This window comes from Pleurodeles waltl, chromosome 7 (assembly GCF_031143425.1).
Source record: "Pleurodeles waltl isolate 20211129_DDA chromosome 7, aPleWal1.hap1.20221129, whole genome shotgun sequence".
NCBI lineage: Eukaryota > Metazoa > Chordata > Amphibia > Caudata > Salamandridae > Pleurodeles > Pleurodeles waltl.
The window spans coordinates 952,048,260-952,062,009 of NC_090446.1; the positions used below are offsets into that span (position 1 = coordinate 952,048,260).

At 46.8% G+C, this 13,750-nt stretch overlaps 1 protein-coding gene across 1 annotated transcript in view; it reads right to left on the reverse strand.

The window, feature by feature from the left end:
- The window catches only part of DNAH17 (dynein axonemal heavy chain 17), a 7,556,186-nt gene that overhangs the window by 7,283,215 nt on the left and 259,221 nt on the right, over positions 1 to 13,750 (reverse strand). The gene's annotated exons all lie outside the window — the stretch shown is intronic.

Sequence of the window (13,750 nt, forward strand, 5' to 3'; positions counted from 1 at the left end):
CAGTCTTCTGCACCGTGATGTTGTGCCTTGATACCATGGAACGCACCTTCCCCCGTAGGTCGTTCCACCGCTTCCTGATGTCGTCCCGATTTCGTGGATGCTGTCCCACAGCATTGACCCTGTCCACTATTCTTTGCCATAGCTCCATCTTCCTGGCAATGGTGGTGTGCTGCACCTGTGTCCCGAAGAGCTGGGGCTCTACCCGAACTATTTCCTCCACCATGACCCTGAGTTCTGCGTCAGAGAACCTGGGGTGTGTTTGGGGTGCCATGGGGTGGTGTGGATGAGGTGAGGGGTGGTGTATGTGTTGTAGAGTGTGGTGAGTGTGGTGGTGTATGGTGTTTTGTGCGTGGATATTGTGTGGGTGATGTTGTGATTTGCCTCTGTGTGATGGTCTACTCTATTCTGTGCTGTCTATCTCTGTCCTTCAGTCGCAATTGTGGTCGTAAGGGTTTGTGGGTGATGTGGGTGTGTGTTTTATATTTAATTGGGTGTGTGGGAGTGGTGTGTGTATGTGTCTCAGGTGTGTGTATTTTGAATTGTCCAATGTGGCTGTGTTTTGGAAAGGTGTGTGTATTTTGAGCGCGGCGGTGTGTACCGCCAATGGAATACCGCGGATGAAAGACCGCTGCGGGGATTTGTGGGTCAGAATGGCATGGGCGTATTTCTGTTGGCGTGACGGTGGAGGTTTGGTCATCGCCAGTTGTTCGCTGGCCGTTGGTGTGGCGGACTTTTGTTGATGTCGGGTTTTTGGCGGTTTGCCAGTTGCGGGTCAGAATGACCGTGGCGGTTTACCGCGACCGCGGCGGTGTTATGGCGGTCTTCTGACTGGCGGTAAGCGCCTTTTACCGCCGAGGTCAGAATGACCCCCTAAATGTACCAATTCACATTGGCATACTGGTACACCCATACAATTCCCTAGTATATGGTAATGAGGTGCCCAGGGTATTGGGGTTCCAGGAGATCCCTATGGGCAGCAGCATTTCTTTTGCAACCCATAGGGAGCTCTGACAATTCTTACACATGCCTGCCACTGCAGCCTGAGTGAAATAACGTCCACGTTATTTCACAGCCATTTACCACTGCACTTAAGTAACTTATAAGTCACCTATATGTCTAACCTTCACCTGGTGAAAGTTGGGTGCAAAGTTACTTAGTGTGTGGGCACCCTGGCACTAGCCAAGGTGCCCCCACATCGTTCAGGGCAAATTCCCCGGACTTTGTGAATGCGGGGACACCATTACACGCGTGCACTGTACAAAGGTCACTACCTATGTACAGCGCCACAATGGCAACTCCAAACATGGCCATGTAACATGTCTAAGATCATGGAATTGTCACCCCAATGCCATTCTGGCATTGGGGGGACAATTCCATGATCCCCCGGGTCTCTAGCACAGAACCCGGGTACTGCCAAACTGCCTTTCCGGGGTCTCCACTGCAGCTGCTGCCAACCCCTCAGACAGGTTTCTGCCCTCCTGGGGTCCAGGCAGCCCTGGCCCAGGAATGCAGAACAAAGGACTTCCTCTGAGAGAGGGTGTAACACCCTCTCCCTTTGGAAATAGGTGTGAAGGCTGGGGAGGAGTAGCCTCCCCCAGCCTCTGGAAATGCTTTGATGGGCACAGATGGTCCATTTTTGAACCCCTATGCAAATATTTAGATTATTTTATCAAACCATTTGTACCCCTTACTGAGACATATACTAGGGATAGCATGCATGTAATCATGTTGTACGAGGACCTCAATTTTTCAATTGAAACAGAAATCCTTGTGACTATGGACATACAATCACTATATACCAATATCCCCCAGACACAAGCACTTGCCACCCTCGCTAAGATTCTTGACACCCGGGACCAACCGGTACTGGTACCCACATGGTTTCTGGTAGAGATGATGAGAATAGCCATGGGTAAAAACTACTTCATGTTCGACAATCAATTCTATTTCCAGACCAAGGGTGTAGCTATGGGTGCTACTTTTGCACCAAATCTAGCAAATCTGTATATGGCAGACTATGAAATACAACACTTCTTCAGCCAATAAAATCAATTTCTAGACCATTTGAGAAAATGGTCTAGATACATCGATGATGTTCTACTGATTTGGCGTGGGACTGTGACTCAACTGAGAGACTTTCACGTATGGTTAAACAACCAATCTAGGGACATCCAATTCACGATGGAAACCAGCAAAACAAGCATCCCATTCCTTGACCTGAAATTGGGAGTGGAAAATGAAAAGCTTTACGTGACCCTATATCGCAAACCCACTGACAGGAATACAGTCTTGCATTACACAAGCCATCATCCTAGGGGCCTTAGAGATAATCTCCCCTTCGGGCAATTCCTCAGAATCCGGAGAAATTGCACGAATAAAAAAGATTTTTTCAAGGAATCTGACATTCTGATCAATAGATTGATAGAAAGGGGTTACCCCAGGAGATTGGTGAAAAGGTCGAGGTTCAATCATAGGGAAACCCTTCTGGAGCCCAAACAAACTGAAACAGAAAACAATAGACTTGCTTGCGTCACCACCTTTAATCCTGCCAGTAATAACATCCGCAAAATAATTCTACAATACTGGCCACTGATTAAGGACCACTTGCATACACAAGAGGCACCCTTGTTCTCATACAAGAAGGGTAGAAATTTGAAAGACAGCCTCACGAGTGCCCTCTTGCCCCAGGAACCCAAGAAGGAAGTAAACAAATTGTGGGGCCTACCTGCAGTAGTTGGTCACTACAAGTGCAGTAATTGCGCAGCCTGCAAAACAACTTTCAATACAACAGATTTCGGTCACAATAACTGTACACTCACACTGCCGAAATTTAGCAATTGCAACACGCAGGATGTGATTTACGCCATTTGGTGTCCCTGTGGCTTACTGTATGTAGGACAGACCACGCATAAAGTCAAATGTAGGATCCTCCAACACCAAAGTAGGATTAGATGCAAAAAAATCGGCGCTCCATTAGTACAGCACTATGAGACAGCAAGACATACATGTGAAGAGTTAAAATGGCAAGTGATTGAGCGGATATCCTTGGGACCAAGGGGTGGAGATAAGGAACGCATCCTATCAAAGCGCGAACTCTTTTGGATTGAAAAATATGACACCATCAATAAGGGACTTAACACCACCGAGGATTGGCGACATTCGGTTTTATAAGCTTTTACTATATGACAGACCTACCAAATAGGCATCATACCGATAGGTAACTCCCAAGCCTGGATATGTGGTTTGGCTGTTGTTCTAGCTTTTAGTTTTTAGTTTATACCCTTCTGGAGACACAAGATTAATTAATTTTGTAAGGACTAGGTTCCTCTTGACGACCATCATTTATATGATAGCACGTATTGTATGAGCCTTTCATTGAAAACCCTTATATTATGTTTATACTTTATAACTACATCCATTTACTTGTGTGATTGCTTATAATTATGAATTACCCTATTGTTGATACAATGTAATAGGGCATAATATGGATCCGGATATTATGGCACATATATGACGAAGTTCACCACACGACTGCATAATTGAACGTTCTTAACTATATTAATGATATCATGTAGTCACCATGCGTGGTCATGATTTTAGCTGACATGGGGGTAGGTGCATACGGCCTACATGACTGACACTTATAACAATTTCCCCATGCATCCGAAGCGCTTGCACTTGCACGCAGTTCGCGGCCTCGCTCGGCTTCCCGATATGATTTTCTGGCGGAGCGGACCAGAAGGGGAACACCCCCTGCTTGGTCCGACGGCTGCCCCAACGCTGCTGCTCAGTGATTGGAGGGGCTCTCCTCCAATCACAGCCTGGAGTATTAGTTCCAATCTGGAAATGGAGCCATTTATATAGAACGTCTGCGTTACGAACAGCGTTCTTGCTGACCTTTTTAGAAAAGACCGCACGCTAAGAATACTGGGCATTGGCCGACCAATGCAGCCGTCCGCCCACCTTGAGAGTGTTTCTAGTTACAAGTAGGTGAGAATTCATTACGATTTACACATGCTTCTCTCAGACTGGGGATATTAATAATCAGGTTTACCCCCTATATTTATTTATAGATAATTGGAACCTCACTAGCGCTCCCCAGCTATACATAGCCGATGGATGGTTCTAGCTAATGTGAGTTTCTTACCATATCACTTAATTACATTCATCTTTCACTATTTAGACTTTTATACATTTTTTTTTGGTTTAAAGATAATTTGAACCCCACCGCCTTGGCGCACCCTGGCTATACTTAGTCCATGGATTTTTCTAGCTGATGTGAGTTGGTTTCCCATACCCTTCAGAATAATCACCATTATCTGATTCTTATTCAGAGATGTTTCAATATCTAATATATATATATTTTTTAGTAACAGCCTCTTGGGACTACAACCTCTGTAAGTCCCTCTTCACTTTCTAATCATTTTAGTGTATGTTCCACAATCAATGCCCGTGACTCACGGTTCATTTATTATTTTTCAATAGAGATCTCAGCCATTACTGGTCCTTTTCCCTTCACTGGAACATAGGTGAGTTGCACTTAGATCTCCCTATTAGTAGTAGATAATGATTCATCAGACTCCCATTAATCCGGTGACTTATGCCCCCAGTAGGAGCTTCCACTGCAATCATCCCTGTCCTGATGATGACCCCGTCCTGACTTACCTGCATCAGGGGTCGAAACGTCGACACATCTCAAAAGTGTGGATGAGAAAAGCAGAAAAGAAATTTTGTGACATACCAGGGCTTCCTGGATTGTAGGAGCCACTGGAAGTCGATAACTTTTATACAACTACACTCTGCACTACTTGTACATATCACCGTCACTCACTTCCACCTTAGCACTTTCACTGTTTGTTTAGGAGCACCTACCTTTGCTTATGAATAATATGATAATTTAGTATTAGAAGTATATGTTAGCACAAGATACAAATGGAGAAAACGTTTAAAATTATTAATAAATCTTGTTTGTTTTACATTTATGAAACAGAGAGATTTTGTTAAGCTGTTTATACACAGTGGAAGTCTAGGTTACTTTCCCCTTGCACTGACCTCTATTATTATTGCATCTCTGCATAAGCCAGTCTACACCGGTTTACGGATCCCCAGCCCTGCTCTGGCACGAAACTGGACAAACGAAAGGGGAGTGACCACTCCCCTGATCTGCACCTCCCAGGGGAGGTGTCCAGAGCTCCTCCAGTGTGTCCCAGACTTCTGCCATCTTGGAAACAGAGGTGTCTGTGGCACACTGGACTGCTCTGAGTGGCCAGTGCCAGGAGGTGACATCAGAGTCTCCTTCTGATAGGCTCTTACCTCTCTTGGTAGCCAATCCTCCTTCCTAGGTAGCCAAACCTCCTTTTCTGGCTATTTAGGGTCTCTGCTTTGGGGATCTAAGCAGATAACGAATGCAGATAACGAATGCAAGAGCTCATCAGAGTTCCTCTGCATCTCCCTCTTCACCTTCTACCAAAGGATCGACCGCTGACTGCTCAGGACACCTGCAAAACCACAACAAAGTAGCAAGACGACTACTAGCAACCTTGTATCACTTCATCCTGCCGGCTTTCTCAACTGTTCCCAGGTGGTGCATGCTCTGGGGGTAGCCTGCCTCCTCTCTGCACCAGGATTTCTGAAGAAATCTACCGTGGGTCGACGGAATCTTCCCCCTGCAACTGCAGGCACCAAAAGACTGATTCACTGGTCCTCTGGGCCCCCTCTCAGCATGACGAGCGTGGTCCCTGGAACTCAGCAACTCTGTCCAAGTGACTCCCACAGTCCAGTGACTCTTCAGTCCACGTTTGGTGGAGGTAAGTCCTTGCCTCCCCACGCTAGACTGCATTGTTGGGTACCGCGTGATTTGCAGCTGCTCCGGCTCCTGTGCACTCTTCCAGGATTCCTGCAGTGCACAACCTTCTGAGTTGTCCTCCGGCGTCGTGGGACTCCCTTTTGTGACTTCGGGTGGACTCCGTTTCACTTTTCTTTTAAGTGCCTGTTCAGGGACTTCTGCGGGTGCTGCCTGCTTCTGTGAGGGCTCCCTGACTTGCTGTGCGCCCCCTCTGTCTCCTCCTCCAAGTGGTGACATCCTGGTCCCTTCTGGGCCACAGCAGCATGCAAAAACCTCTAATGCGACCCTTGCAGCTAGCAAGGCTTGTTTGCGGTCTTTCTGCGTGGGAACACCTCTGCAAGCCTCATCACGACGTGGGACATCCATCCTCCAAAGGGGAGGTTCCTAGTCCTCTTCTTTCTTGCAGAACTCCAAGCTACTTCCAACAGGTTGCAGCTTCCTTGCACCCTCAGCTGGCATTTCCTGGGCTCCTGCCCACTCTTGACACTGTCGCAACTATTGGACTTGGTCCCCTTGTCTTACAGGTACTCAGGTCCGGAAATCCACTGTTGTTGCATTGCTGGTGTTTGTTCTTCCTGCAGAATCCCCCTATCACGACTTCTGTGCTCTCTGGCGGTAGTAGGTACACCTACCTTTCAGGGTCTTGGGGTGGGCTATTTTTCTAACCCTCACTGTTTTCTTACAGTCCCAGCGACCATCTACAAGCTCACATAGGTTTGGGGTCCATTTGTGGTTCGCATTCCACTTTTGGAGTATATGGTTTGTGTTGCCCCTATACCTATGTGCTCCTATTGCAAGCTATTGTAACTTTACACTGCTTGCATTACTTTTCTTGCTATTACCTGCATAATTTTGCTTTGTGTACATATATCTTGTGTATATATCTTATCCTCATACTAAGGGTACTCACTGAGATACTTTTGGCATATTGTCATAAAAATAAAGTACCTTTATTTTTAGTACTTCTGTGTATTGTGTTTTCTTATGATATTGTGCATATGACACCAGTGGTATAGTAGGAGCTTTACATGTCTCCTAGTTCAGCCTAAGCTGTTTTGCCATAGCTACCTTCTATCAGCCTAAGCTGCTAGAAACACCTCTTCTACACTAATAAGGGATAACTGGACCTGGCACAAGGTGTAAGTACCTCTGGTACCCACTACAAGCCAGGCCAGCCTCCTACATACGGGTGTTGGGACTGCCACTTCAGCACTGACCATTGGTCTGGCAGATTTGTGTATGTGGCAGTATTCTGTTGGATTGGTGTGTGTGTGAGATAATAAGGTGAACGGATTTCCACCACCGCAGCAGTATGTTGACGGCCGTCAGCGTGGTGGTAAGTGGGATTTAATACCAATGTCATAATGAGGGCCAACGTCAGTAATGCACCAGAGAAGGCAGGTGCAGGTTCTTGGGTGGTGCAGAAGATGTCCCATACCGGATGGATGAATGTAGTCTAGTTTGCGTTGTTGGATTCCGCCAAGAAGCTTTGGCACACGCAAAGCTTGCGGATAGCTGAAAATGGAGCACGACACAGAGGGATCCCACGCCGCCGGAGAACCACTCAGGAAGCTGTACGTCACAGGATGGAGTGCTGGGGGGCCAAATTCACGCAGGCTGCAATGGCAGTCCTGTGTAAGGGTTTGTCTGAGCTCCTTATGGGAGGCAAAAGAAATGTTGCAGCCCATAGGGATCCCCTGGAACCCCAGAGCCCTGGGTACCTTGGTACCATTTACTAGGGACTTATAAGGGGGGACCAGTATGCCAATTTGGAGTAAAATACTGAGTTACCAGTAGGTAAGGAAAAATTTGGAAACAGAGAGAACATGAGCCCTGGGGTCGTGATTAGCAGGACTCCAGTGGCAATTTAAAAAACAGTGAAACATACTGACAAGCAGGCCATAAACCATAAGCACTGGGGTCCTGACTAGCAGGATCTGAGTGACACAGTCAAAAACACAGTGACATCAGGCAGAAATTGGGAGTAAAATGCCAAAAAGAGGGTACTTTCCAACACCTATATAGCACTTTGAGGCCTTGATAGTGAGGCCTTCTCTCTGCTCTGCCTCCAATACATTGCCACAGTGTACCTTGTGATCCTCTCAGGTGGAGCTAAAGACAGCTATATCACCTAGATAAGCTGCACTGAAGCTTTCCATGCCTGGGAGAACTTTGTTCACCAACCTCTGGAATGTGGCAGATGCATTTTTTAGTCCAAAGGGCATCCCTGTAAAGTGATAGTGTCCACTGGGAGTGGAGAATGCAGTTTTTTGTTGGCATCCTCTGACAACTTGATCTGCCAGTAGCCAGCAGTCAGGTCAAAGGTGCTTTGCAGAAACCAGTGTATCTAGTAGCTCATCTGCACTAGGGATAGAACGAGCATCTGTTTTGGTTACTGTATTGATACAGACTGTCTCCTGTGTCAGTGGTGTGTTCCCACCATGTAGTTTGACAAGGGGTCAGGGAGAAGAGTTCCGAGAACTGCCCTAGGAGGTTTCTATAATCATCTTTCTGTGACTCAGAGAGGCAATCTGCAAGCACAACCCCATCTACTGAGCCATCCACTATATTGTAGGAGAAGAGGTCAGGGAGAGGGTCATTCTCCTCTTCCTGTCCCTCATCAGTTGCCATGAGCAATGTCTTGTCAGATCTATCATAGTAGGGTTCCAGGCGGTTCACATGAAGCACCCTGTGGGGGCTTCTAGGAGAGCCTATGTCAACCAGGTAGGTGATCTCACCCTTTCACTCCACAATAGTGTGTGGTCCACTCTATTTGTCTTTAGTGCCCTGGGAGCCACAGACTCCAGGACCCACACCTTCTGTCCTGGCTGCTTCTGCAGTTCTTGGCTGGCCTGAAGATGTTTGGAAGCTCTCTTCATCAATTTGGCCATCCTAGATCTGAGGCGTAATACATAGTCCAAAATGTCCTGTTTTGGAGGCTTGAGAGGTTGCTCCCAGCCTTCTTTCACAAGAGTAATGGGACCCCTAACATAGTGTCCAAACAAAAGGTTAAAGGGGCTGTAGCCCACTCGTTTTGAGTAACCTCCCTATAGGCAAAGAAGAGACAAGGTAACAGGATATCCCACCTCCTTTTGAGTTTCTCTGACAGTCCCATTATTATGCCTTTAAGAGTTTTATTAAACCTTTTCACAAACCCATTGTAGGAGGCTGGCCTGGTGTGTGGTGGGTACCCAAGGTACTTACACCTTATACCAGTTCGAAGTATCCCCTATTAGTGTAGTGTAGTCAGTGTCTAGAAGCCAGGGTCTCTAGAGGTAGCTGTGGAAGAGCAGCAAAGGCGTATGTAGGAGACATGCAAAGCTCATGCAATATCACTGCAGTCACACACAGTACTGTAGGAAGCTGGCCTGGATTATAGTGGGTACCTGATGGTAGTTACACCTTGTGCCAGGTCCAGTTATCCCTTATTAGTAGATTAGTAGTGTTCTAGCAGCTTAGGCTGATAGAGATATCTATAGCAGAGCAGCTTAGGCTGAACTAGAAGACATGCAAAGCTCCTACTATACCACCTATATCTTATAGCACTATATCAATAAGAATCACAATACTCAGAGTTACTAAAAATAAAGGAACTTTATTTTAGTGACAATGTGCCAAAAATATCTCAGAGGACATACTCCCTTAGGAGGTAAGTAAAATACACAAAATATACACACAAACCAAAATCAGGTAAGTAAACAGTTAGAAAAGTAGTGCAAACACTGTAGAATACAATAGGATGCAATAGGCCTAGGGGCAACACAAACCATATACTAAGAAAGTGGAATGCGAACCATGAATGGACACCTAGGCTACTGTAGTGTGTAGAGGGTCGCTGGGAGTGTAAGAAAACAGTAAGGGTGTCCAAGATACCCCACCCCAAGACCCTGGAAAGTAGGAGTGAAGTACTACTGTTTCCCCAGAAACACACTAAACTTGTGATAGAGGATTTTGCAAAGACCACAACAGACTGCAAAGCACTGAAGACGGATTCCTGGACCTGAGGACTTGCAAAGGAAGGGGACCAAGTCCAAGAGTTGTGAAAGTCTCCAGGGGGGGCAGGAGCCCACTAAATCCCGGATGAAGGTGCAAAATGGCTGCCTCTGGATGGATGAAGCTGAGGATTCTGCAACAACGAAAGGTGCTAGGAACTTCTCCTTTGTGCAGAAGATGTCCCACGGACTGCTGGAGGATGCAGAGTTGTTTCTTTGGCAAAAGACCGCTAACAAGCCTTGCTAGCTGCAAGAGTTGCAGTTGAAGAAAAAGGGTGCTGCCCGGGCCCAGGAATGATCAGGATGTCGCCACTTGGGAGAAGAGACCTAGGGGGCCCTCAGCAACGTAGAGAGCCCACGCACAAGAAGGTAGCACCCGCAGGAGTCCTTTCCAAAGGGAGAGGGTGTAACATCTGAAATTCTTTGTTCTGCCTTCCTGGGACTGGGCTGCCCAGACCCCAGGAGGGCAGAAGCCTGTCTGTGGGTTGGCAGCAGCAGTAGCTGCAGTGAAAACCCCAGATAGCTAGTTTGGCAGTACCCGGGGTCCATGCTGGATCCCTGGGGATGCATGGGATTGGCACCCCAATACCACATTTGGCATGGGGGGACAATTCCATGATCTTAGACATGTTACATGGCCATATTCGGAGTTACCATTGTGAAGCTACATATAGGTATTGACCTATATGTAGTGCACACGTGTAATGGTGTCCCCGCACTCACAAAGTTTAGGAAATTGCCCTGAACAATGTGGGGGCACCTTGGCTAGTGCTAGGGTGCCCTCACACTTAGTAACTTTGCACCTAACCTTCACTAAGTGAGGGCTAGACATATAGGTGACTTATAAGTTACTTAAGTGCAGTGTAAATTGGCTGTGAAATAACGTGGATGTTATTTCACTCAGGCTGCAGTGGCAGTCCTGTGTAAGAATTGTCTGAGCTCCCTATGGGTGGCAAAAGAAATGCTGCAGCCCATAGGGATCTCCTGGAACCTCAATACGCTGGGTACGTAGGTACATATACTAGGGAATTATAAGGGTGTTAAAGTGTGCCAATCACAATTGGTGAAAATGGTTACTAGCCTGCAGTGCCAATTTTAAAACCAGAGAGAGCATAAGCACTGAGGTTCTGGTTACCAGAGCCTCAGTGACACAGTTAGGCACCACACAGGGAACACATTTAGGCCACAAATTATGTGCACTGGGGTCCTGGCTAGCAGGATCCCAGTGAGACAGGAACATATAAACTGACATACAAGTAAAAATGGGGGTAACATGCCAGGCAAGATGGTACTTTCCTACAAGTACTTACACACAGCGTTACAAAAATAAAGGTACTTTATTTTGGTGACACAAATACCAAAAATACCATAGAGACTATACTCCCTTAGGAGGTAAGTAATACAGAAATGATATACACTAGTATACAGAAATAGGCATACAACAGTTAGAAAACAGTGCAATTAGTGAAAATAACAATAGAGTGAAATAGCCCTAGGGGGAGCACAAACCATATACTAAAAAAGTGGAAAGTGAGAGTCTGACCCCCACCTAGGTAAGTGTAGTGTCTAGAGGGGTGCTGGGACTACTAGGAAAGCCCAATGGTAAGTACCACAACCAACCCCAGCGACCAGGAAAGCTGGAGTAAATCATCGTAAATTCCCCAGAACACAGAGAGAAGAGAAGAAGAATAATGCAAAACCAGAAAAGACGGCAAGACACAAAAAGTGGATTCCTGGACTAGAGGACTTTTGGAAGAAGGGGACCAAGTCCAAGAAGCACAGCAAAGTCCAGGAAGGGCAGGAGCCCCTACCCACCAGACTGAGGGAGCAAGAGATGAGTTGACGAAGAAGAAGGAGAGTCAGCACTGCACCCAAGAAGATGAAGTCGAGATCCTGGAGGATTCAACCGATGTCACAAGCCGGAAGGAGGACTGCAGTCGGCTTTGCATCTTCGGATTCCGCCAACAAGCCTTGGCACACTGAAAACTCACAGAAAGTAGAGCTACCCGGGATCAGGAAAGACCAGGTGGACTCTGCCCTGGAGGGGGAGTCAGAGGTGGCCCTCAGCAACACAGAGAGCCCACAGACGCACAGGCAGCACCCACAGGACGGGGACAGGAAAGTCAAAGAAGGAACCACGCAGCACTACGAAAAGGGATCCTACATCGCCAGAGAACCACTCAAGGAGATGTGCATCACAGGATAGAGTGCTGGGGGCTGGAGCTTCAAGGTACTTATACCTTATACCAGGTCCAGCTATCCCTTATTAGTGAAGTAGTAGTGTTCTAGCAGCTTAGGCTGATAGAGGTAGCTATAGCAGAGCAGCTTGGGCTGAACTAGGAGACATGCAAAGTTCTTGCAATACCACTTATACAGTAGTTATACAGTACTTATACACAAGTAAAGACAATACTCAGTGTTACCAAAAATAAAGGTATTTATTTGGGTGACACAGTACCAAAAATATCTTGGAGGCAATACTCCTTCTGGAGGTAAGTATTATACACAATATATACACTAGACACCAAATTTATACAAGTAAAAAGTCATAGAACAATGCAAACAGCAGGAAATCCTGTAGAATGAAATGGGAGAAAATAGGTCTACGGGCAACACAAACCATATACTAAAAAGGTGGAATGTGAATCACAAAGTCCCCTCTAGACAAGTGTAGTGTGTGTAGAATCACTGGGAGAGTAAGAATACAGTAAAGGTGAGTAAACTACTGTGAGAAAGTAGCCTCTTTCTAGCCTTGTTACCCCCACTTTTGGCCTGTTTGTGAGTGTATGTCAGGGTGTTTTCACTGTCTCACTGGGATCCTGCTAGCCAGGGCCCAGTGCTCATAGTGAAAACCCCATGTTTTCAGTATGTTTGTTATGTGTCACTGGGACCCTGCTAGTCAGGACCCCAGTGCTCATAAGTTTGTGGCCTATATGTATGTGTTCCCTGTGTGGTGCCTAACTGTCTCACTGAGGCTCTGCTAACCAGAACCTCAGTGGTTATGCTCTCTCATTTATTTCAAATTGTCACTAACAGGCTAGTGACCATTTTTACCAATTTACATTGGCTTACTGGAACACCCTTATAATTCCCTAGTATATGGTACTAAGGTACCCAGGGTATTGGGGTTCCAGGAGATCCCTATGGGCTGCAGCATTTCTTTTGCCACCCATAGGGAGCTCTGACAATTCTTACACAGGCCTGCCACTGCAGCCTGAGTGAAATAACGTCCACGTTATTTCACAGCCATTTTACACTGCACTTAAGTAACTTATAAGTCACCTATATGTCTAACCTTTACCTGGTGAAGGTTAGGTGCAAAGTTACTTAGTGTGAGGGCACCCTGGCACTAGCCAAGGTGCCCCCACATTGTTCAGAGCCAATTCCCTGAACTTTGTGAGTGCGGGGACACCATTACACGCGTGCACTACATATAGGTCACTACCTATATGTAGCATCACAATGGTAACTCCGAATATGGCCATGTAACATGTCTATGATCATGGAATTGCCCCCTCTATACCATCCTGGCATAGTTGGCACAATCCCATGATCCCAGTGGTTTGTAGCACAGACCCTGGTACTGCCAAACTGCCCTTCCTGGGGTTTCACTGCAGCTGCTGCTGCTGCCAACCCCTCAGACAGGCATCTGCCCTCCTGGGGTCCAGCCAGGCCTGGCCCAGAATGGCAGAACAAAGGACTTCCTCTGAGAGAGGGTGTTACACCCTCTCCCTTTGGAAAATGGTGTGAAGGCAGGGGAGGAGTAGCCTCCCCCAGCCTCTGGAAATGCTTTGTTGGGCACAGATGTGCCCAATTCTGCATAAGCCAGTCTACACCGGTTCAGGGGACCCCTTAGCCCTGCTCTGGCGCGAAACTGGACAAAGGAAAGGGGAGTGACCACTCCCCTGACCTG